At 37.6% G+C, this 24,380-nt stretch overlaps 1 protein-coding gene across 9 annotated transcripts in view; it reads left to right on the forward strand.

Moving 5' to 3' along the window:
* FRMPD4 (FERM and PDZ domain containing 4) overlaps nucleotides 1-24,380 on the forward strand; it is a 392,028-nt gene that overhangs the window by 194,264 nt on the left and 173,384 nt on the right. For 2 of the 9 annotated variants that reach the window (XM_072933925.1, XM_041718165.2), the window contains exon 1: nucleotides 1-12,660. This exon is cut by the window's left edge. The exons of the other annotated variants lie outside the window; for them this stretch is intronic. The gene's annotated coding sequence lies outside the window, so the exon portion shown is untranslated. The remainder of the gene's footprint in view (nucleotides 12,661-24,380) is intronic. 9 annotated transcript variants of the gene reach the window in all.

Raw genomic sequence — 24,380 nt, forward strand, 5'->3', positions numbered from 1 at the left:
GATGGTGAAACTGCCTGACAGGTGATGTTTGGATGCTGGCTTGCTCATGGCAAAGACCAGAGTATAAGCAGCCAAGCTTAAAACCTCTGATATTTAAAAAAACCCCAACCCAAACAAAACAAAAAAACCTGACAGAAATGAAATCCCCAGAATTCTGGAATTTCTTTTCTGGAAAAAAAGACATAGCTGTTACATCAAGAGTCTTTGCTGGGGAAAAAATTTAGGTGGTTTTGGTCATTCTTTTCAAGGGTGAATCTTAGTGATGTACATGACTGAAATTATGAAATGGAGCTTTCAAAGAAGAAAATGGCCAAAAAAGCCATTACATTTAGAAGGAAAAAATAGTGTGAAATTAATTGTTTGCCCTAGGAAACCTTTATAAAGGATACTCTTTCTCTTTTTGTAAGTAAGAGGAACAGGAGATGGTCATTTTGAACAGAAAACATATTTTAATACTTTGTGTTCCGTGGTCAACTTAAGTGTATGTCTTCTGATGAACCAAGGGAGGAGCCATGTTGTGAGTTCAGCTGAAAACTTGTCTCAAGATCTCGAATATGAGTAAACCCAGATGGATTTGCTCCCCAAGACATATCAGTCATGTCATTTATTTCCACTTTTTAAAAGTACTTCATTTAAAATTAAATGAGATTTATCTCAGGCAACTCTAGTTTTGTGTAGTCATTACTAGTTTATCAAGCATGGCCATTACTTTCCAAAATATTTTTATTACAGTTTTAATAAATAATTAAATCATTGCTGTCTCAAGACTGAGAATTTCTAGTGGCCTTCAGCCAGCGGCTTAATTTATCCAACGCACTTTATGGTTTTGGAAAAGTGATCTCTAGGAAAGGAGGTACATATTCAAGGCTAGGAATAGCTGGCATAGCAGTTGGTTTATGCTGATATTTTATTTTGGCAATCACCAGCTTTCTGATTACATTCAGTATTTGCAACTGTCCCTGTTAGGACATTAGCTCATATGCCTGCAGTAAAGATTCCCTTTCTTTAGTTACAGTAGAATGAGACAAATATTACATTGTATTTATTTGGGTTTTTTTAGTTAATTCATGCTTGTGCTGGAAGATGTACACACAGGAGTGCAGGAGAGGAGGGTATTGGAAACAGAAGTGGGTGGGAATGAATAGAACCTGCACAACATGGGAAAGAGCGCCCAGATTTGGCCCATGGGGCAGAGGGAGATAATTATGGCAGGAAGAGAGAGGTGTGAGACAGTGAAAGTATGTTGGATTGGGAGCTCCTTTGGGGTTAGGAGAAGCAGAAGGTTGAATGCATCTGCTCATGATGCATAGAGTTTGGCTTTTATCCATATAACTTAAAGGTCCTTTTTGACAGAGAATTGGATTCACTCTTGAAATACTAACTTGAAAAACAACCCACCCTTTCTTATTTTTTTCCTTCTGAAAAGTGGTTCAGAATTCTAAGTCTCTTCTAGGTGTACTGTTGGCAAAATGTGAATCCTGAACGTTTAAATCTGCAGTACAGACCCATTACAGTGGAGGAAAAGAACAAATTTGATCATCTTGGGGACACAAGTGTTAGAAAGCTTTTTATACTGTTTCTTTGTATCAAAACTGTTAGGTAGGTACAATAATAGGGATCCAAAGCTGAGTTTGAGCTTCAGGTATGAGAGGGGACTGCTGTCCGTCAATTCCAGAAACAATCAAAAAATAATTACCTTGCATGATCAGCCCAAGAGTCTGTTAATTTATTGGCTTGGCAACAGTTGCAAAGAGCTGCTACATGGGTGGGATAAAATTGCTTCAGTTTATAGAGAAGTATAGGACATCCTGTAAGTAAAAGGCGTATGGGAACCCAGAAGCATGGTTGAAACGCTCTTAAAAGGAGCCAGAATCATAGATTTTCTGCCTGGCTTCTGAAAGAAAGATGAAGTGTGATCTAGGTGAAGTAATGACATTTAATTAAAATTGAGCATTCATGAGAAGCAAAAGTATGATTTAATTGGACTTTTTTTTCCTATGGATTTTCATGTAGGAGTATATGTAAAGTCATTGAAGCATTTCTGTGAAGATTTCTAGTATTTGGATTCAAATTAGTACTGGTAATGCTGCTCAAAATTAAGGGAGAAGATACAGAATAGTATTACAGTTATGCAGCAAAGGTAGTACTTATCTTTTTGTCTTTTTTCTTTATTTGTTTGTTTCACTGTCCCTTTCCTAAGGAATAACTTGCTTACAATATGTGGATAAGATACTCTTAAATCCCCAGTATTCACAGTGTTAAAACACCAAGCCAGGTCTGGACTTTATACTTCCTCTCTTTTTGTATAGTTATGATATTGTAGTGCTGGGTAGAGTTAGTGATGAAAATTTTCTGGGGAAAAAAAAAACTTGTTTCAGAAATCATGCTTGCTTACTCCAAATCCAGTGTTAATAAGCAGGCAGGAGGTAAATGTTGGTCCATTAATCTCACATGTTCTAAGATGGTAATGAGTCAAAGGATACTGCCTCTACACACCCTGTCTCCCTGTCCCAAATCCTCCAATCCTCCAGCTGCACCAAATCTTGAAATTCAGTGAAATATTCAATTGCTTTTTTTCAAGGGAAAGATCAGATTAAAATCCACCTTCTTGAAGAAGGCACCCAGAAGTTGCCATTTTGTCCAAACAAAGTTTGGTCCATCATGAAGCCGGCTTCAGACAGGATGCTCCAGGTAGAAGTAGATGGGTCACTTGTCCAGTGTCTTGGGCATAGGGGACTCTCATCCATTTCTCCAGTTAGTAGTATTCTGTTGGGAAAACTCTTGAAATCAGACTAGGAAATGTTTTGTACACCAGCAAGTGATACAAAATTTATCTGGTTACATGAATTCCAAGTCCTGACCATTTTATCTGTATTTTTACTTGAACGATAACATCAAGATTGAAAGTTTCTGTTATTATTAAGTAAAAGTGTAATTAATATAGAGCTAATACTTTGACAGGGGAAAAAAAAAATCTCCAAACCAGATGCTGGTATTAATTGGACACTGAACTGCTTGAAATCATTCATTAGCCTGTAGGTACAGTGCTCCCAGTCAGCTGCAGTTTCATTTCAGGCAGAACGTGATAAGATAATCTCGTTTTAATTAAGGTGATATTATAAATTAACCTGCCAATAAATGGCATTAACTTTTTCAGCAGAGCAGTTACAAGTGGATAGATTCATAGCACTGTTCTTTTGCCAGAAGACAAATATTGTATCCAGTGCCAAGCTGTTAAATACTAATGAATAATTTATTTAACAAATTTTGTCTTTCTCTGTTCACAATGTGACTGACTGAGCACCAACCCTCTCCAAATGTTCTGTTCTTCATAATTACTCTGAATTTTGGGCCTTATTGCTACAACTTTGCTACCCAGCATGCTAACTTCTTTGCTCTATTTTGGACAGGATAAGTACATTATCTGTTCATTTCTCTGACTGAACTGAGAGCTATTTTATATTAAAGGTTTTGGTGGGAAAGCATATTGGTAATTAATTTTTAAGTTCAGTTTCTGCAAAAGGTTAGCATGTGTGTTCTCTGTAAACCTAATTGTGAAAATGATCATGAAAGTGAATCTACTCAGACATCAAAGTTAATTAAAAATGTGGTGAACTGCAGAAATACTTTATATCTGGTCAGATCCAGTTCATTATTCTCTTTAGAAAGATTATTAGGGCTTTTGGAAGAAGAGGGGACTATCTCCAAAAACATTACTTGAAGAAAATTGGCCTACTGTGGGCCACTTTGATTTATCTAGTGTAAACTAATGTGATTAAATTATTTCCAAGATTTGTAAGTGCTTGTAGGTCCAGCTGTTTTTTACTGAACTGCTGGTGCTGAAGCAGCTCTCCTTAGAAGATGGCCTACATGTGTAGTATCTTTTGACACAATATAAAACCAAACCAAAAAATATGGCATGTTCTGGTTTAGTATACTTCAGTAAAAAGAAACCCAGGGTCCCTGGAATTGGGACTTTGTTGGGATGAGACTTATGCTGGAAGTGTTGCAGAAATCTGAAGGGGTAATCCTGAGGTGTATATGGAGTTGAAAATCACTGCTGCTCCTCTTCATGAGCAGCTGTGGCTGCTGCATTTTATGCTCCTGTGCTGCTGCTCTTGGTTTTCCCCATGCCCTGTATAATCTGATTTGCATGGAGGCACTTGACATTTTAAGCTTTTTTTTTTATTATTTAGCATATTTTTCTTTTTGACATCCTCTGACATCTGTATACTATTTAAAATAGCACTACTATCACTACTGCCCCATCTGCTTCTTGAAGGCTACCAAATGTGCTTCTGTTGGAAAAGATGTTGTGTCTTTTTTCTCCTGCCCTCTTAGCAGACACCTTGGGGGCTGTTTCTGAGGGCTGGGGAGATGTTTTTCCCTGTCTGGGTGTAAAAGAGGCAGGCACGTGCAGGAGCTGATGGGCAGTCTCGAATAGAGGCTGGAGAAATAGGGCTTCAGTATGCATTGCTGGAGTTCTGCTGTGGGAGATGGAGTTCAAAATATTTCAGCAACTTGTGGGATGGAGGTCAAAATATTTCAAGTGCAAATTCAGTTTGTTTAGTCCCTGAACACAGATTGTTTGCCTTACCTGGTCTGTCACAGGCAATATCTTTTAACCAGTCTTTAAAATCAATTGGTGTGATTATGTTTATGGCACAATAGCTTCTACTGAAAGTCCTGTAGGAAACCAGGACCCAGGTCCTAAGCATAAGTGCTTTGAGCAGTAGTCAATTATTTGATAGCTGGCTTTCTTCCTGCTATTTCCATGACGTTATATGTGGTGTTACCCTAAGGCATACTGAGATGCTGAAATGGAACTTTTTAAATTACTTTTTTTTATTGATCTGTGAGGGCATGGGCGGGGAGGGTATGAGGATTCACTAGTTAAATTTTAAAATAAAAAACAGTAACAGAAAGAAAAAAAAAACAAAACCAAAGCAAAAAACCCTCAAGCCACAAGGCACTCAACAGTGTGATTCAGTTACACTGAATTACAGTTATTCAGTTATTCTGCCTTTGCAAAACATAATAATTACTTTTTAATTCTTATTTCCTGTCTGAATTAATTGCATTTTGTACTCAAATATGTTCTTCTGAATTATTCTCTTCTTAAGTGACTTCCTGCTTAATTGCATTTTTAATTATGTGCCCTTCATAGTAACATAAATGTTTGTATTTGTCTCCTGTTCCCTAGCTTTTGATATATTCCCCCCACAGTCCGTACATTTCAGTAGCGCTTTGAGCTCCCACTTTTTTTTTTGCCTGAGTTCACTGTAGGTACCAAAGGTTGTTGATTTTCTGTGAGTTGGCAGTTCCACCTATTTTAAGGAAGACTAGGCAAATTCCATGTTACTGTACAGTATTGCAGCAGTAGGGGCAGGAGAACTGATATTGCTCAGAGACTTCCAAAAGATCCATAGCCTCAAGAATAATGTAGAGGAAATACAGATTAAATAAAAGAAATAGTTTTTTTGGGTTTTTTTTTTTTTTACATCTCTAACAGTGCTGTGACTCACCAGGAGGTAAGAAAAGAAATTGATTTCCCTTCAGCTGCTTGCAGAGACTATGTACACACTTTTTTTAGGTTGTTGAATGATAACTAGAAAATTAAAGGATGGCCACTGGGAGATTTCATCCTAAGTGGAGGAAGCTCCTCTCAGCTCAAACAGCCAGAGTGCAAGCTGTCTTCCCAGGGAGGCACTGGGGAAATACTTCACTAGGTTTTGTGCTGAGAAGGGAGCAAACCTAGTTGCCCACTGTTGGATTAGTATGAACCATGGAGTATTTCATCTGAGAAAGCGCTCTTCTTTTCCTCTCTGGGGAGAAGATATTTTTGCTAATTTAAATCAATAGCATTTTGGCATCAGAAAAGAAAAGGAGTTCATGCTTAGTTGTGGCACTTGCAAATATGAGGGCAAAACTCTTTCCTTAGCAGCAGGGATGGTTTTACACGCTGTGTGGAAAGTACCTGTGTGCGGGTCTGCCATCAGTGCCTTTCTCATTGGCTAATGACAGGCCAACTGTATGAGTTTTCATTTCTTCTTATTTTAGTTTTCAGATGTTCAGTTTCTCTACAAGCCTTAATCTTTAAACTCCAATTATTTTTAGCAGGAGAGCTGGAGTGTACTTTAAATTGTCTAAGCTTGAATGAAAGACTGTGGCTTTGGTCGACGGATGCTTTCTGGCCGTTCACGATTGCTTTAGCTGCCAGCCCAGAGCTATTAAATGAATGGAAATTCTATAACAGGGTGACAGTGCCAACAGACAAGTGTCTATTCTGGGCTTGCTCATTATGCCAGACAACAAAAATGTTGTGAAGCCGCGTAATACTTTCATTATGATTAGATGCATCACTTATTCATGTTCTGCAAAATAAACACATTTAGATGGCTGACCATGATAAGCATTTGAAGAAGTAATAGTCTTTAGGCGTCAGCAGAGGCATAATTAAGCTGAATATTGAAAAGAGCTTCACAGCTGTGAGTACAGTTAATCAATGAAATGGGCTCTCAAAAAAGCCAGTAATGTTCACATCAGTCCTACATTTTTGGGTTCAAGAATAACATCATTAATATCCTACTAAAAGTGATGGAGACCAGCCTCTGAAGTGAGCAGTAACTATCCACTGACCTCCTCTTGGGGAGCTGCTGCACTGCAACCCTGCTGGGGATAGGGCTGGAGTGGGTTGATTCACAAGAGGAGACATTTGCATGTCCATTATAGGAAGAAGGATTGCTAATAGGAAGTTGGTGTGTTCAGCACTGAGATAGTGCACAGTGCCATGGCAGTCACGGTACAAATCCTTAAGCTCTTTCCTTAATAAGAGGAAATTTAATTTTCCACAAGAAGAAATTTTATGCTACTGTGTTTCACCTACTAATGTCTTTGTGATCAGAACATTCACTGTGAGCCTAGAATTAAAAAAATCACAGAATATGCTGAGTTGGAAGGGAGCCATCAGGATCATCAAGTCCAACTCCCAGCCCTGCACAGGACACTGCAAGAATCACACCATGTGCCTGAGAGCATTGTCCAAAGTACTAAGTAATTCTGCAAGGAACATGGGATTTACACGCAATTATTATGGGTGCTTTTCATACTGAGATAGTCTACAAATCTGATTCTTACAGACAGTAGCCAATGAGAAAAAAGTCAAGTTGGCAAAGAGTGAACTATAAGGAAACCACAAAGTCAGATGGAAAAGAAGAAATCATGTAGCCAAAGGAGAAGTTGGAAAGTCTAGCAAAGTGGTGGAGAAAGTTGTTAAATAATGAAGGAAATTAAAGGTGAAGAGAAATGATGCAAATAAGTGAAAATCAGAGAAACAGATTGAAAGAGGAGAAAGAAGGCAATAATTTAACAGTCATGCATTTTATTAAAATATACAGATAAAATAGTAGTGATAAGAGGGTCTGTGTATAACAGCTGTGCAAACATACATACCTCACTACTGATTAGATTTCTAGTGTGTGTATTGGCAGATGGATTTACTTGGATTGCTTTATGTAAATCATAGGCTCAGCTGTGTCTCACTGGCCCTTCTTTTTCAAAGATAGGTGGGGGATAGTGGTCTGGTAAGTTAAGGATGGAAGTCTTCTCTCCCATTCTACATTACTGCTAAAGTGCAGGTAAGCTGGTGGTCTAGGGTAATGAACATCTAACATTAGATGGATGTTAAAGAATTTTCTGCATAAATTCCTTTCGGTGTCTTCCTTCACAGCCCCAACACTCCTCCTAAGTGGGACTTCCCCAAAACTTTTGTTTATGAAATTTTGGCTGTTATTTTGTTTTTCTAGATTTCAAAATCTGAAATTTTTAGGCTTTTTTTTTTTTTTTTTTTCTGAAGAGATGTGAGACCAGAAAAACTTGAGTTAGAAATAAAAAAGGTTACATTTTGCTATGTAAATCATGTATGCAATTCAAAAAATCAAATCAAACCAAACCAAGCAACTGAACAAAAAAAACCCCAAAAAACCAAAAAGGAAAAAAAAAGAAAATCCACCCAGAACACAACCAGCTCCCTCTCAACAACTGGCCAGAGGAAGAAGAGTTAAGTATCAGGATACTCAATGTCAAAGTGGAAAATCCTGGTGTATGTGAGTTATTGTAGCTCCACTGTTGGCAGCTTTATGAATCAGGACTATAGGAAACAAGGCTGTGATCTCTCTTGCTTTTCAGTTGATTTATAACTGCTTAACACCCAGCTTCTCATCTCTATTGGACTCTTACCTTGGGTGAAATGATAGAGTTATTGTCTTGTGGAATGACAATGCTTCCAAAGACTTGTGTGATTTGGATAGATGGACAGTAGTGGAGTGGCTTTCTGAATAGTTCTATTTATTGATAGGAAAATATGTGTGGAAGTTAAAAGCTGTTGTGTTTCATAGTATGATGCCTCGGTCCTGTTGAAATCCAGTGGTATTTTAGTGACTGAGTTAGCTTTTTAAATTTCTGGTCCTTAAACTCACAAACAGAACTGTAAATGTCCCCTTCCAATGTTTTATTTTGCATTGGTTTGTGCTGTCATCCAGTCTCTTCTTCATGTTTTCAAGAAATCACTCAGTCCTAAATCAGAGTTCAGAAGCTGCATACCCTCAGATAGAGAACTTCTATTATTAGAATTAACCAGATTAATTTTTATTAATGAAGTTGTGAGTTTAGTTTTCTCTGCTGCTTTATTCTTTGTATAAAGTGCTTTCCAAGATTGCCTCTTTGAAGAACTGTTTACATGTGGCAGAGCACTCACTCAGTTAAGCAGTGATTTGGTGATCTTGAATTACAAACCTCTGTGTAAAATTGATATTTTGGGATATTACTCTGCAACATAAAAATTGTTTGAATTTTTCTCCCCTCTCATGCTAGCTGTATATATTGTCAAGGTTTCTCATCAATCATCAGTACATTTATTCTTTGAGTTTGTTTTTTGTTAATGGGATGGCGACTCTTGGCAGTCAGCATGATATTTTGAGTTTCTGCAGACAAACATGCAGAAACTGCTGTGTTGGGTGGAATAATTAGTTTGTATAAATAAAAACATGAAGTTTATTCACTTGTTGGTGCATAGATTGGTATGTGACCTGAAATTGAACTGGGACGCGGCTGGGGCCTTCTGCACAGCTGGTCTGACAGAAGTTGAGAGTCCTGATGTGGTTTAGTCCCTGTTTTACTTATAGCTGAGAGCTAATAGAAGAAAACAGGACTTTAGGATTTAACTCAGTTGATTGAAATGGGGCAAATGGAACTCGGCATAAGAGAACAACTCTTGGATTGTGCACATGGATGGTGCTTCCAGTTCCCTGTCTCTGAATCATTGAGAAGGATTGATGAACAAACTCCCAATTGCACATCTGTGCTGGTTGTGTCTAAAGGTGAAGCAGTTGAAACGATGAGTTTCCTCAGTAGGCAATACAGAAAAATCTTGATCTGAATACAAAACACCTATTACCCTGGAATTATTTAGTGAGGGACGTACTAGAAGGAGGGTCAATTCTTAGCTTAGAATAAAAATGAACAAATATTGAACTACCAGGGAGTTGACATTTTTTAAACTCTTAGATTTTTTCCCTCTTACACATGTTCTATGTATAATGTTAATTAAGTTGTACTGCAGTCAGTAGGTTTCAACATATTGCCGTCAGGTGGAATGTAAGTTCTTCAGTCTGCCTGCTACCTGCCTTCCATGTCAGATAGAAAAGAAGGGGACATTATTATTCTCTGAGTTGGTTTTGGTTGGGGTTTTCCCTGCCCCCCCCCTTTTTTTTTTTTGAGTGGGGGAGGTGGTTTGATTTGGTTTTGTTTCTTTCTCCTGTAGAACGTTTGATTAATGGATGCCTTAAACTTTCACCCAACCTCCAGAACAAAAATCCTACCATTTCCCCCATATTTGAAGAGGTAATAATTACCTTGCAACACTCTGTTTTGAATAGGAAAAAAATGTGGAACTGGCTGATACTAGAAATCACTAATAAGTGATTAAATATTGAATGACCAAAAATTGGAATCTCTGTGCTACCTAGAAAGCCTTCAATGCTCTGTTTCCCCACCAAGTGAGCATTTCCTTGAGTATGAAGGTACAGTGCACATGGAATCAGCAGCTCTGCCTATACAGAAGGAAAATATTTTCATTCTTCACTGTGGATTGGCAACTGAAATCAATAATACAGGGGAGGAAAAAAGATACCAGTGAAAGTGCTGGACTGGTTCAGCAAACACTTATGCATATTAGGTATTACTAATTAACCTAATATCAGCCTTTGCCAACATCAGCATGTATTGCTTAAAAACTCAGGAGGAAACCAGAAGGTATAAAAATTAAATCTTTGTTTATACAAGAATAGCCGATAGGTTATTACTCTGTCTCTCAATTTGGAATTGTAATATTTATGTCTGTAACTTACAATGAATATAATTCTCTGGAGAGCATTAATTTGCCATACCTTAAGTTATCAAAATTATGTTTTCAAATTTATAATTTTTCTGTTATGACGTTCCCATGTCTTTTTCTTCCTCTGCACATTGCATTGAGCATTAACCAGAAAGATATGAAGTTCCTTGTCTTTATTCCAAAAAAGGTAGATTGCTTTTTTTCCCCACAACCTCATCTTCTTTTACCCACTAAAAGGATAAATAGATAATGGCATGGCTTCAACAACAGTAGATAGAATAGGAAGACTCTAAAAAAATTTCCATAATATTTTCTTTTTATCATCTTACTCCACTGCAGAATGCTTTCTAAAACAAATTTTTTTGGAGCTGTGTGTCTTTCTACTCTTTTGAAATTACCAACAGTCTTGCTTGATAAGCTTTAAGGATCATCAAGAATTTAAACAGAATAATTTTATCACCCTGAAGGTACTCTCAGTTGGGCATATGAGCCCAGAATGCCCCTGATGACTTTTGTAATAACTCACCACAGCATGTCCTGTTGCATTGCAGCTATTAAGAAAATCTAATTTCCAGCAGTGCAAGACCTTTCTGAAACTTCTGCCCTTCTTCGCAGGGCTGAGCAATGGGAGCAGTCAGTCCAGGGCAGTGAGTGGGGATATGTGGTGTAAATCCCCTTCTGCCCATCCCTAATCAAACAGTCAGACACTCCAGAAAATTCCAGGGATCAATCCTGCAGCAAAGGAGACAATATTTTAGTAAAGGCATAGTGACAGAATGAGAAATGTGGTGTTAATACGAATGCATAATAACTATATAGTGAAAAGAATAAAAGAAAAACAAAGAAATGGGAAAAGCAAGGAAGATACAGGACCCATCAAGATGTTATATTTTTAAGACTTTATTTTATTGAGCTTTTATTATTTTATCAAAGACAATAGTGAAAGGTATTGCCACAATTCAAGCACTTTTCTTGAACTTAATATTTCAAAGAAATTGTCATGTAGAATGGCAGCTTTTCTGTCCCATTAGTTGTAATATGCATTTTTATTATGACTAGGAAACCTAATTTTTAAAATGTTAACTTTTTACTTCGTTACTGTCTTGGAATGAATGATCTTACAGAGACTTCTTTCCTACTGGTGTAGAAGGAGATTACCTCGTGGAGAATGCTGAAATATAAATAATGTATCATCAGGAACTGTAGAACGATGTAGGTGGAGGACTAGAAAAACTGAATGTTTGCCAGGCTCGTCTATTATTTATCAAAGCTGGTTAAATCTAGCTGTCAGAGCCCAAGATATTCACAGATCTTGGTAAAAACCATTCTTCTCATAAGTCTTATTTCTTTAACCAATAATTGCAGTTACACTAGTTCTTTAAAGAGTTGCAGGGTCTAGGAAGTTTGTGGTCTTGTAGTTTTGTTTGGGTTTTTTCCCTTGTTTGTTTGGGGTCTTTTTTAATGCAGATTTTAACTCATTTCGTTGACAAGTTGAGACATTTTACAGATTTGTCATATGGATCTCTGATACAACAGAAAAAATAACTATTTTTAATTAAAAACTTGTTTGTACTTTAATTGAACTGCCAGGTTTTTCTCAGAGGACTACAGAGCTAATTCATAAAATAGACTTAGCTTTAGGCACATCTGAAAATTCAAGCCCTTAATGTTTTTGGAAGCCAAAAGAGTTTAAATCTAGTTCTTAATAACCAGAAAGTTAGCTGTATGGATTATTATCAGAATATATTTTTTATGTCATTGCTTCCTATTATCACTTGGATAGGTTTGATAATTTTTTGAGTAGCTCCTGTGGGGTCATAAAGCACATGTGATAGAGGGTGTGTGTGTGTGTATACCAAACGTAAATAGAAATATACCCATAGTGTCTGGCCATAAAAGAAGTAGAATGCTTGCAGGCATGCTGACACACTCCAGGGTAGAAGAAAGAGAGCCCTGTAATAAAATCTCATTGAGGATGCAGAGAGAATGTTTCAGCATTAGGCATTCTCCTCATGTTTCACATAAATGCATCCTCCTCTCATGAAGGGATGAACAGTGCATTTGCACCGGCTCATTCAAATTGAACATGGGTAAAAGAAGAGTCTTGAGCAAACACTGAAGAGTCTGGCATTTTTTAAAGACAGGGGAAAGGTTAAGCTGACTGCTGTTTAAACTGCTGTTTATTGGATATTTATTTGCTGACCGTGTTTATTGAAGGTGGTGTTGAAAAGATCATTGGCAAGATTTCGGATGGCTGCGTAGCACAGGTCAGAATTCTGTTAAACTAATGCAGTTTTTGCAATGAAGTTTAGATCTTCACAGGTGACTTAGTAATTTTTTTTTTTATATCGAGGATGGTTAGACTGTATTTTTCTGGAAGATAAAAGAGGGTAGGATGTGCCTTCTCTGTATCATTTCCCTTTCTCTCTCCAACAGCACTGCAGCTTTAACTTTGCTTAGGGCAGTAGTAAATGAGGAACTTCCCTAGATCCAGCATTTACAACCAGAACACTTATTAAGAAGAATTAAATTTCAATATGAATGTTTTGTTTTTATTATTTTTGTTTGCTGTTTCAAAAATAACAGACCTCACTGAACTTGCTAAGTTTCTCCTTAATGTACTGAGGGGCTGCATGGGGGAAAGTCACAGTCACTCTTTTGGGTGAAGCACAGGGTCATCTTGCAGTTCCTTAGGCATATTTAAAAGCATAATTTTTAAATTTTAGAAACAAAAGATAAGGCTGTATGTGGACACTAGGTCTGGTCTTGCATTGTTCTCACAGTGAAGAGATTTAGAAGAACCAAGGAATTTTGGGGTATCCTAATTTTACACTGGTTTAACTCTCCAACCTTGCAATAGACACACACACAGAGTCACCACCTCTCTATATAGCTGAATGTCAGAAATAAATTGATTCACTATTTCAGCAGGGCTCCTCTTTAGTGGTGTCTGAAACATTAGGGGAAGTCTTGTGTTACAAATGCATTTGAGGTGTTATTTGCTTCTCTTTCTCTGCAGGCACATTCTCTCTGTTTATAATTTTATTTTTTTAATATTGAAAGAAGTCTTTTCAGGATTTTATGATGATTTACTATTTTTTATTATTTAATTTGTTTACTTTTCCCTTTTCTTTCTCAGAGATAGAATAAAAAGTCTTGTAAATTAACTGCTGCAGTGAAAGTTTGTGTTCTGGTTGTGAGATCTTCCTTATGTAGTGAAAGTAGTTGGCAATATTTCCTCAGGAGAGCAGATCTAGGAAAATACTCAAATAGCAGTGTTTTACTTTAAAAATGTATGTGTGTATGCATGTCATTTCTGTATATAAATACATGCTATATATGTCTAGAGCTGGTATTGAATTGTCTATGCAAAACAAATATGTATAGTGCTTGTATTAGTGGCACTGACTTCAGATTGCTTACATATTCTTCCATGGACATTCTGGATTGGAGGTTCCTGAAGGAATAATACAAACTCACGTGCAGCTAATCTTGGGATTGACTGCCTCTGTTTGGATGATTTAGTATACAGAAGTTTTAAGCAGTGACATGTTCTGTACGTGCTTCCTTGGACAATTTGATTACATTAGTGGTCTCAGGTGAATGGCAGAAACCAGGTGGCCCTGCTGTCATTACTGGGAGTAAATTAGGTCGATAAGTTTATGCAGCCTCTGAAGCACTTCGGTACTGGAATGGGATTTTATTTTGTTTTGTTTTTGTTCTTTTGTTTGTTTTTGTTTGTTTTGGTTTGGTTTTGTTGTTGTCATTTTCTGTACTAGGGAAAACAATCTTGCATTGGGCTCTGTGTGTGTATTTACTGCAGTAACACTTGAAACAGAGGAAATCTGAAATCCTAAGACTGTAAGGTGCGCTCCAGAGCTAGGTAAATGCTTCCTGTGAGTTTCCCATGTATCTGTTAATAGGTTTCCAGATGACATGGTTTGATTTTATGTTTGAATGAAAGTATTATGTGAGCAGAACATAGCTTACTAATTTTCACAAGGATTTGTTTAAATACTCATTCCTATCATCTCTTTTACTGCAGCTAATTTTGAAAACCCTGGATGTGATCAATTTTGAGTGAAAGGGCCTATGATGGAAAAAGGCATGGCATAAGGCCTAGAGAATTATTCTGGTCCATGGCATTGCTTTGCTGCCCCCATGGTTGTCAGATGCTCTGGATTTGACTGTGTTTATTGGTACAGTGTGAAACAACAGGCAGTCTGTCATGTGCTGGTGTTTGAGAGGGGAAAAAAGTGATGCATGTTGAAACTTGCACCATTTTCAATACTGATTACAAGGCTGAAATACACTAATCCTTCCTGGATGGGGCAGCTGTATCCAGTTTGGGTGGCCAGGACCTGGTAGCAGGGGAGCTACATGGGTGGATTCTGTGAGAAGCCGCCAGAAGCTTCCCTGTGTCTGGCAGAGCCAATTCCTGATAGCTCCAAGATGGACACACCACTGGCCAAGACTGAGCCAGTCCAGAATGATAGTAATGCCTCTATGTTAACATATTTAAAAAGGGAAAAAAGTTATTACCTAGATGTAATTGTGGCCAGAGAAGAGCAGAGTGAGAATATGTGAGAGGCACAATTATGACCAGTGAACGAGGGGCAGGAGCTGCTCCAGGCGCCAAAATTGAAATTCCCTTGCAGCCCATGGTGAAGACTGTGGTGAAGCAACTCTGCCCTGGCAGCCCATGGAGAACCATGGGGATGCAGAGATCCACCTGCAGGCTGTGGAGGAGATCCACGCTGGAGCAGGTGGATGTCTGAGAGGGACCCTGTGGAGACCCATGGAGAGAGGAGCCCACACTAGAGCAGGTTTCCTGGTAGGACTTTCGAGTCCATGGGGGACCCATGCTGGAGCAGGTTCTGTCTGAAAGACTGCACAGTATGGAAGTGTTACCCACATTGGAGCAGTTCATGGGGAAGTGTCTCCGTGGGAGGAACCTCCTGCTGGAGAAGAAGAACTCTTTTCCCTGAGCAGCATCAGGAGCAACTTGTGATGAACTGACCATAATCCCAATTCCATTTCTCCCTGCAGCACTGCAGGGGCAAAGGTAGAGCTGGGAAGGAGGGAAAGGTGGGGGAAAGGTGTTTTTTTAAGATTTATTTTATTTTTAATTATCCTGCCCTGATTTTGTTAGTAAGAAATGCAGTTATTTCCAATCAGAGTCTGTTTTGCCTGTGATGGTATTTGGTGAGTGATGCCTCTGTCCTTAGCTCAACCCATGAACCCTTTGTTATGTTTTCTCTCCTTTGTCCAGCTGTGGAGAGGAGCAATAGGGCAGCTTCGGTGGGTGTCTGGCACCCAGCCAGGGTAAACCCATTACAACAGCTTCTTCCTATCCCATATGCATGGCAGGTTTTGATTGCACTGAATTTTATGCTGTTGTGTCACTGTTTGGGAGTTGTTTGTTGGAATATTGAAAAAACTATTTTATTTTCAAATCAACACATTTTGAACTCTTTTTTTGAAAACTGGGAGTCAAATCCCAATGCTATCTTAAATGTTAATTAACTTTCAGTACCAGAACATAGTTTCTTGCTTTTCTGAAATCTGATGATTAATGCTTTTGTTTATTTCTAAGTGATATGTTGTCATGTCACCACTGAAGCCCTGCTCCTTTTCTAAAATTGTTGGTTTTGGCTTTGCATGGGTAAATGTTTTATTTTTGCTTGCAAAACTGCCTTACTGTCTTGTCCAGAATCCAAATAGTGAATAGAATTTAAAATTTTAATTAACATTAGAGCAATATTTTGCTCTAATGAGGTGCTCTAGTGACCACATCTTAACATCAAGTTTTATAGAATCATATAATGGTTTGGGTTGGAAGAGGTCTTAATGATCATCTATTTCCAACACCCCTGCCATGGGCAGACAAAACTTCCACTAGAGCAGGTTACTCAGAGCTCCATACAGCCTGGCCTTGAACACCTCCAGCAATGATGAGTCCATAACTGCCCTGGGAAGTAAGAGTTAATTTTTTCTGACTACCTATAAGAAAGACGAAGGTGATGACAGCCCATGTGTATAAACAGGATGCTTTCAATATCATGATATAGTTGATTCTGCTGATAAGCTCAAAGGGTTCTAGTTCTACAAAACTAACCAGTCTTTTGGCAGCTCTGCATGTCCATCTTTCACTTCTAAACATTTTAAACATTTGTTTCTAGGAGAGCTGTCAGGCAGTTTTCAATCAATATTTACAGTATTCATATTTGTCAGAGAACATAAAGAATATCTCTGGGTGTGTTATAAACTACATTTTGTATTTGAAACTACTTTTAAAGTTCATGCTGTAGTAATTCAGGATGGTTTTTGGCCATTTTCACACCCATCTGGGAGCTACAGAAAGGGAAAAGACTCAAAGTTGTGCTCATGCTCTAGGAAGGACCAAGCTTAGCCCTTCCTGGCAACTGGTCAGTTTGAAAGTGGACATGAGCTACCTTTCTGCACAGCTGTTCTCATAGATGCAGTAACTCTCCAGGATTTTTTTAGGGAAAGAGAGGTGGTTTAATGTCTGAAGACAGCTACTTTTGTGCAAGAGCTTCAGTGTTTGGTGACAAAGTTTTCCTTTCAGATCCTGAAGAAAAATTTTGAATTATAAATCCTTTGGCTTTAGGGTGTTGCTGTTAATCTGTGAAGGAAGTATAAGGTCCTTGAATGGATGCAGTTGTACTAAACTACTGGATTTTGTATTTGGTTGAGTATATGCAGTAAACATCAGTCAGATTTCATTGAAGGGAATGCTGCAGCTGTTGGGGAAAATGCTGTGAGTGAAATTAAAGGGTAATTATGACTCAGTATTTTTTGCATAGAGTTTCTAAGAAACTGAATAGTCATTTGCTAATGAAAACAGTTCATTGAAGTTAATGCTTTATGGATATGAAAAGGGATGATGAGGCTATAGACATTGCAGAAAGTAGCAACAGGACAATAAAGTTCTTGCTGCAGATCAGGTGGTCTTGTAAAATTTTTCTTAGTCTTTGAAAATACTTTTGCAGTCATACTTTTTTGTGAGGTTTTTGGCTAGCCTTTTGCCCACTCAAAACTTAAGATGCAGAAAATGTAAATGTCACTTCCATATTAAGGATTAGCTTTGGGCTTGGAGGAAAAGGCATAAAGTTAATTGGAAGGTCATAAATAAATCAGTGCATTTCTTATGTGTGTTTATGCATATACTTTAAAAAATCTCTTTGTAGAAAAATAAATCTTTGGTTTCTAAAGAAGATCTGGATAAACTTCTGCCCATTGACCATCTAAGCTGCAGTCTGTAGGATTCTCTAGTTCTCAGTTAGCTGAGAAAACTGTTTCTGAATTTCAGGAGCTAGCTGTATTGTTTCAGAAACAAAAAAGAGGTACCATAAACCCTAAATAGAAAGAAATAATTTTAGCACCTGGTATCAAATATTTAATAAAAAGAAGAAGAGAAAAAGAAGAAAATTATTTATTGTAAGAGAAATAAATTGAAAATTTGTGTGTGTTTATGGTGTCAGACAAGTTTGATTTCTCAGTTTTAGTGAAACTGTATAATGAAAAATGCCTGTAATCACCACACCTGGAGATATTTCAAGGACCTGTAGATGTGGTGCTTATGAATTTTTTTTAGTTGTGGACTATGATATCATGTTGTTCTATGATTCTGTAATATGATCATGAGGTTTAATATAATAATATAATCTTTGGTGCATGATAATTAATACACATCTTCCATTTTATAAAGAAGATTTCCAAGAGTTTTTAGCATATTTTTTGCTATTAATTAAAAATAAAAACTTCTTCAAGTACCTATTACAGTGAAATTGCTTCAGGAATGCTGAACAAGTGATCTTGGGGCTGTGAACGGCACGAGAGCACTGTAATCTCTGGCTCTATGGCACTGGTGGACAGAAATGGTGTGTAGCCCTTCTGCTTCAAAAGCCAGTGGTCAGCAGCTGGCTGGGGCAGTGGGGACATCCATACAGATCGTGGGGGCTGCTGGTACTTCCTCCGAGGTGGGTGCAGAGAGGGTCCAGCCATGGTGGAGCATCAGGAAAATCATCTTGTATCACATTCTCCATTCCCTTGTGCCTGCAGTGATTGAGCTGTAATACTTACATCTCTGTGTGGTCACTAGAGCACCTCACTGGACTTCAGTGGCTTGGTGCCACTTAGAGATGGTATCTCCAACTTCATGAAAGGGTAGGCAATGCAGAGGTGATGTGGGGAAACAGTTGATGTGAAAATGCTTTGTCAAACAAAACTGCTCTAGGTTGTTGTGGGTTGACAATCTCTTAGGTTTTGCAAAATGTTTTGTATATGATGCGCTTTAGCTATATTTCAAATGGATAATATGAGGCTAAGGAGTGAAAATTGTACGTATCTCAGTTATCAGATTTCTCATGTTTTTTCAGAGCTTTTTTGTATGCTGTTTCATGGTGGAGTCTCTTTCAGTGGTTTCATAGTTTGATAGTAGTATGGGGAAATTGTTACCTTGCTCTTAACTTAATAATTAGGGGGAAAAATATATGATTATACTTTAAGGATGACATAGTGGTGGACTTGTTTGTTTTAGTTTTTTTTTCCTCCTTCTTGGTAGCTGGGAAATTAATGCTGAGTGGATGCTTGCTCAGAAAACAAATGCTGTACATAATTCTATTTTGAAGTAAAGTGGCACCATACTAGTGTGTATATCATTACTGATATTTTCCTGGGCCTTGTAGAATACGTATATCAATGTTTTGGACTGAAACCCCTTTACTGGGAGACTAGAAAGCAGTAATAGGCAATACATGAAAATGATGAAGTGGAAACTGACATTTCTTAGTCTTGTAGCATTTCCTGTTCTAAGTAGGTAGCTATTGCACCAAAGAAATCACTGTTCTGCAAAGCTGAATTTGTGAAATCTTCAAGGCATTTTCTTTTTTCCTGAAGAACTATTAAAACGACTTATTTGAGGTTTGCAGAGGAAATCTACAAGACTACTAATAATTTGTTCAAGGTTATGGACTTCCAGCTGATTTCTGAATTACCCTTGTCATAAGCTTTTCTTTCTTTGGGGCAGCTGCTATATACAAGGTGAGTTTGGTGCTTATTGCCTCCTTCAATGGATGGACTAAAGCCACAGTATTGACTTTGATGCAGAAACAACAGCCAGCTGTTCTGTTCCTGTTTTCCACAGACTTCATGTGAAATAAAATTGCATATGAGGATAATGGATTCAAGGAAATGGAGTTGGGGAATTTCCTAATCTATTAATGCACAGAGATGCAGAGACAGAAAATGCTAAATGAGAAAGAAAATAATGAATCCAAAGAACCATTTCTCTGCAAAGGCTGGTGGCATTACCAGAGGGAGCCAATATGCATTTGTGACTGAAACTTGTGTATTGTTTGTAAGTTGTGTTTTGTCTGATTTCTGGTGCATTTCTACTTCAGACAGAGAAAATAGGTTCTAATTTCACATGGGTTCTTGGGAGAAAACCACAGGTGTTTCAGAGATGAATAAGTATCTCAGGATTACTTTTATATATTTACGTGCATATGCACAAACTCAGATGTGTGCTGTTGTTGGGTCTGGGAATTATTTTTGTCCCTCAAGTTTTAAATACTTAATCTGTGAACAAAAGTCTTCTCTAGAGCCGAGTAGGGTTTTTTTTTGTTTTGTTGGGGCTTTTTTTGTTTTGGTTTTTTTTTTTTTTGGGGGGGGGGGTTTGTTGTTGTTGTTTTTGGTGTTTTTAAAATTTTTATTTTATTTTCTATTGATGAGCTATAGCTCATAACTGTCTGGCAGAGCTAAAGTGCACTTGTTTACTGTGCTTGTATTTTATTTCTGATCCAAGCCAAAGTGCTGAACTATAACAAATCTACAATGCAGAACATTTCTTTATAAAGATTGAGCACAGTAATTTTAAAAACTGGAATAGAGTTCATTTAACAAAGTGCTGAGGAAAAAAAAATTAATCAGCCCCATTCCTATCCCACTGCTGGATGGTTTCCAGACTTCATGGAGTAGGGCTCCAGTTCTCGAATTCAGGAGCATGAACTTTTCCTAGAATAAAGGCTGAGTGTATTAAAGCTTCAACAGGATTCTGCTGTGCTCTGAAGTGACCACCAACAATTACAGTTCTCCTTCTGTGAACCTGATGCATTGTGTAGAGTTTTAAAAGCTGTATTGACAAACATGTAGTTGAGATAATTAGCCTCTGGAGGCTTCACTGAGAGACGTGAGAAAGCAGCAGTCCAGTATTGTAAGGAAGCAGGGTCCTTTGCAGCAGCAGTGATGTAGGGCTGAAGGTCAAATCCTTTGACATGACATGAGATGTGTAATTGCATTTTTTTTGTCTTTTATAAACCACTTGCTGATCGAAATGTGAATTTTTGATAGACTCTGCAGAATATGATGGAGGATGGACTTTCCCAGTAGTGGGAACAGCAATATTTGCTGATACATCTCTTTGGTTAGCTCTGGGCAAAGGATATTTTTAGAAGGGGAGAGTTTGATGGGAGTGAGAAAAAGAAAAAAGCACTTTTCTGTGTGTTGTTGTATCTTGAAGAAGGGCAGGATCCATTTGTGATATGAAAATCAGGCCATAGTACGTAACATGGCAAAACATTGCTTCCAGCTTTTGTAACTAGATTGCTTTTTAGTGTACAGAGTCTGACATGGCTTGTTCTTGTCCATCCATGCACATGAATGTCTTTTAAGAAAAGAATAAAAAAATTCCTGTCAGCAGCTGGAGTGTTCCAGGGGTCCCATTTCAGCAGTGCTACCAAAAAAAACCAAAAACTTAATGAAACATGGGAATTAAGCTTGCTCGTCTATAGCTTTGCCTGTGGGTAGGATAACACCTTTCCATTATGATTTTTTTCATTATTTTTGATTGAAAATTTAAGTTTAGTGATATTTATGCTCATTATAGCTTCTTTCTATAAGCATTTTGCTTCTATTAGGTATTTTTTACTGAAACATGAAAACTGAAAGGGAGAACTTGCAGAAAACGAGATGGCTAGACCAGAGTTTGAGTAGTTAGCTTGCTTGAAACACTCAAAAAATGTATATGAAAACACTAAATCTAGCTTTACAACTTTCCAGCTTGGTTTCACAGTTTATGTGAGTTTTGTTTTTAAACTTTGACAGAATTATTACTGTTTGTTATAATTATTGTTTAAGAATAAATATTCCAACATGTTGTTGGATGCGAGAAGAGAAAAAAGTTCCACAGCAATTTCCAGGAGAACTTTAATTTCAATAACAATTTTAGTAGTGTATCCTCGAATTGAGAGTACATTAAAGCGCACTGAAAGACAAACAGTTCTTAGCTGTGAACAAGTTTTAATTTGGACTCATGCTGCTACATTTTCAAAGTGCAGAGCATGGGATATATGACAAGAATTTGGGTGAAGAAGTACAAAAGAGCACTGTATCTGTCGTTTGGACAGAGCAGTTGTCCTCTATAATGTGCAGTTTTTAAAATTGGTGATTGAAATCTGAGCACTGAATTCCTTTACTGAGCTTTCTGACTTTGAGGAAAATGTTTTGGTTTTCTGATGATTTTGGGCTTGCAAACACAAAGAGCTACCTGCCTACCTGGATTGAGAAACAATTTTTTATCTGGTTATTTTTTTCTTGGTGAATGAAATTCTGTCAAAAGTCAACCAAGAATCTGGAAAACAGAATAATTTCTCTCTCATATTTTTTGATTTGTTTTAGGACCTGTTTGTTACAGGGTGACAACTAGTAAGCCATTAATGTTTCCACAAATTCTATAGGATTTTTTTTCCTGTTTTAATCTAAAATATTGGTGTCTGCACAGTGATTGTAAAAAAACCCCAACATTTCTGGTATTTTAGGTGTGCTTGACCTGACTCTACAGCCCTCACTTGTAAATACAAACTCACAATTGTAGATCATCACACATGTATATGTATGCATGTATGCTTTCTCTCAATATAGAAACTAAACTCCGACCTCTCTTGCCTTGATAGCTGGCAGCCTCCTGGCTAATTGGGGTAAGACTGGGATGGTGTCAGGAGGTCAGGTGAGCCAAGGCTAGCATTACATCAGGGTAATGTAAGAAATAACTATGATTTGTTCCTGGAAAATTTATGATTGTAGAGGAATTATAGGGTATCACTTGGTGATTTTTATTTGTTTGGTTTTTGTTTGTCTTTTTTTTTGTGGTTGGAGTAGAGGTGGTAGGAGTAGAAAGGGACTGTGTTGTGCTGGGTTCTGGCAGCAGAGTAACAATCAGATTGTGGTATTCTCCTTGCTGCTTAAAGATCAGCAGTTCCCTTATATATTCTTTCCAGTTTAAAATTTTAAGCCTGTATATGGCATTTATAGTATATTTTGGTAGGCCATGTGAAGTTTTGAAAAACTCACTCCAAGCTGGAGAGTTCTTTTAGTCTTCCATCTGTTTAGGGAGAATTAAAGGAAATTTCTGTGTGAGTTCTTTTCAGTTCTTCTAGCAGAAAGGATGAACTTCTGGATGAACCTTTTTTTTAATTGTGCTATTTAAAAATCTGGAAAATATGGGTGGAAGTGTGGCATTTTGGAAAGTGAAGGCACAGAACTTGCTATTGTGAGTTGGAAAGTGAAATTTATTGTTAAAAGACATGGTGTTAGTTGGTTTTACTCAGGCTAGAGAGGAGTTCTCATGGGAAGGTTGTGACTGGAGGAGAAGGAAGAGGATCTACAGACTTCATAGGATATTTCAGAAGAAATATTAGAATAAATTATGCATTTCATTGTTTGTCTCAAAGCACTCAGTAAACTTCCACCTTATGCTATTTTCAGCAATGAAATTTCACCTTTAAATCAAGGGTAGTAAAGGAACTTTGTTTTGAGTGGTGTGTGAGAAAGATAGTGTCAGAACATCTGACACTTCCTGCTTATAACTGGGGTTTGTAATCATTTTCAAAGTGTATAATATGGCTAGATGAAGAAACTTCTAAACAGCACTTCTTTTTCAAGTCTGCATGCTGTGTTCTTACTGCTTTCAGTCCTTGTGGTGTTCTCATGTAAATCAGTGGCTGACCAGTCTTTCTCGTTTATGATGCAGCAATTCATTAGCTCTGTATTATTTAAAGGACTTTTATTTTTAGCTTTGCAGCCCTTTAATGTGCTTCTTTCTGGCACTGATACATGACTGTGAGAAAGCTCTCAGATCCAGCTTGAAAATGTGTTATTCTACATGGAATTAATACAGTGGGACTTCATCCAGTTTGTCCAGGGGTTTATGCCCAATACTTGCTGCCATATTCTATGAACCTGGACTTCTTTTGGAATAATTTCTGTAGTGAAACTCTGCACTATGGGAAAGGATGCTAATGACTTAGTAAATGGAATAGACTTTTATAGTAGATTTAGACATACTTTCTCTTACAGGCTAGTGAGTTCATTATATCATTTTAAAAGCACACAAGACTCTGCAACGTGGGCATCTTGCTTACAAGAGCTGCTAAGCTGCAGTGAAGAGTCTCCATTTAAGATTCTCAGTGACAGATTCTGTCATAAACTAATCTTAATTATATTTATATTCACCTGTTTCCTCTGTAACTTAACTGCATTATGAAAAGGTTCCTTATTTTTCTGTTAGTAGCAAGCTATCCAGTAATAGCAGACTTGCACGTGGCACTGATGAGTAAGGATCATTTAGGTAAACTAAATATATTTAGCAACACCTTTCATAGTTGTTAGCATGCTATATTTAGAGAGCAACAGCTGAGTGATGGATTTAGGTAGGGAGGTGTAGGAGAATATGGCTAGAAATTTAAGTGAGGAGTCATCTGTAGCAGTAGCTAAGAAGGGTCTTCAGTGATGATAATGCATGTAAAATCCTTCAGAGAACATTCTCCCCGCTCTTCTCATGGTCAAGGGAGAGAAAATGGCTCTTCCAAAAGGGAGTTCACTGCCCAAGAAAGATACTAGTTTCTGCATCCCGTTCCTTGGAAGAGTCACTTTTTCTGTGTCAGCAATAGATCAAGCTAGAGGGGAC

The sequence above is a fragment of the Taeniopygia guttata genome, chromosome 1, assembly GCF_048771995.1.
Source record: "Taeniopygia guttata chromosome 1, bTaeGut7.mat, whole genome shotgun sequence".
In the NCBI taxonomy this organism is placed as follows: Eukaryota; Metazoa; Chordata; class Aves; order Passeriformes; family Estrildidae; genus Taeniopygia; species Taeniopygia guttata.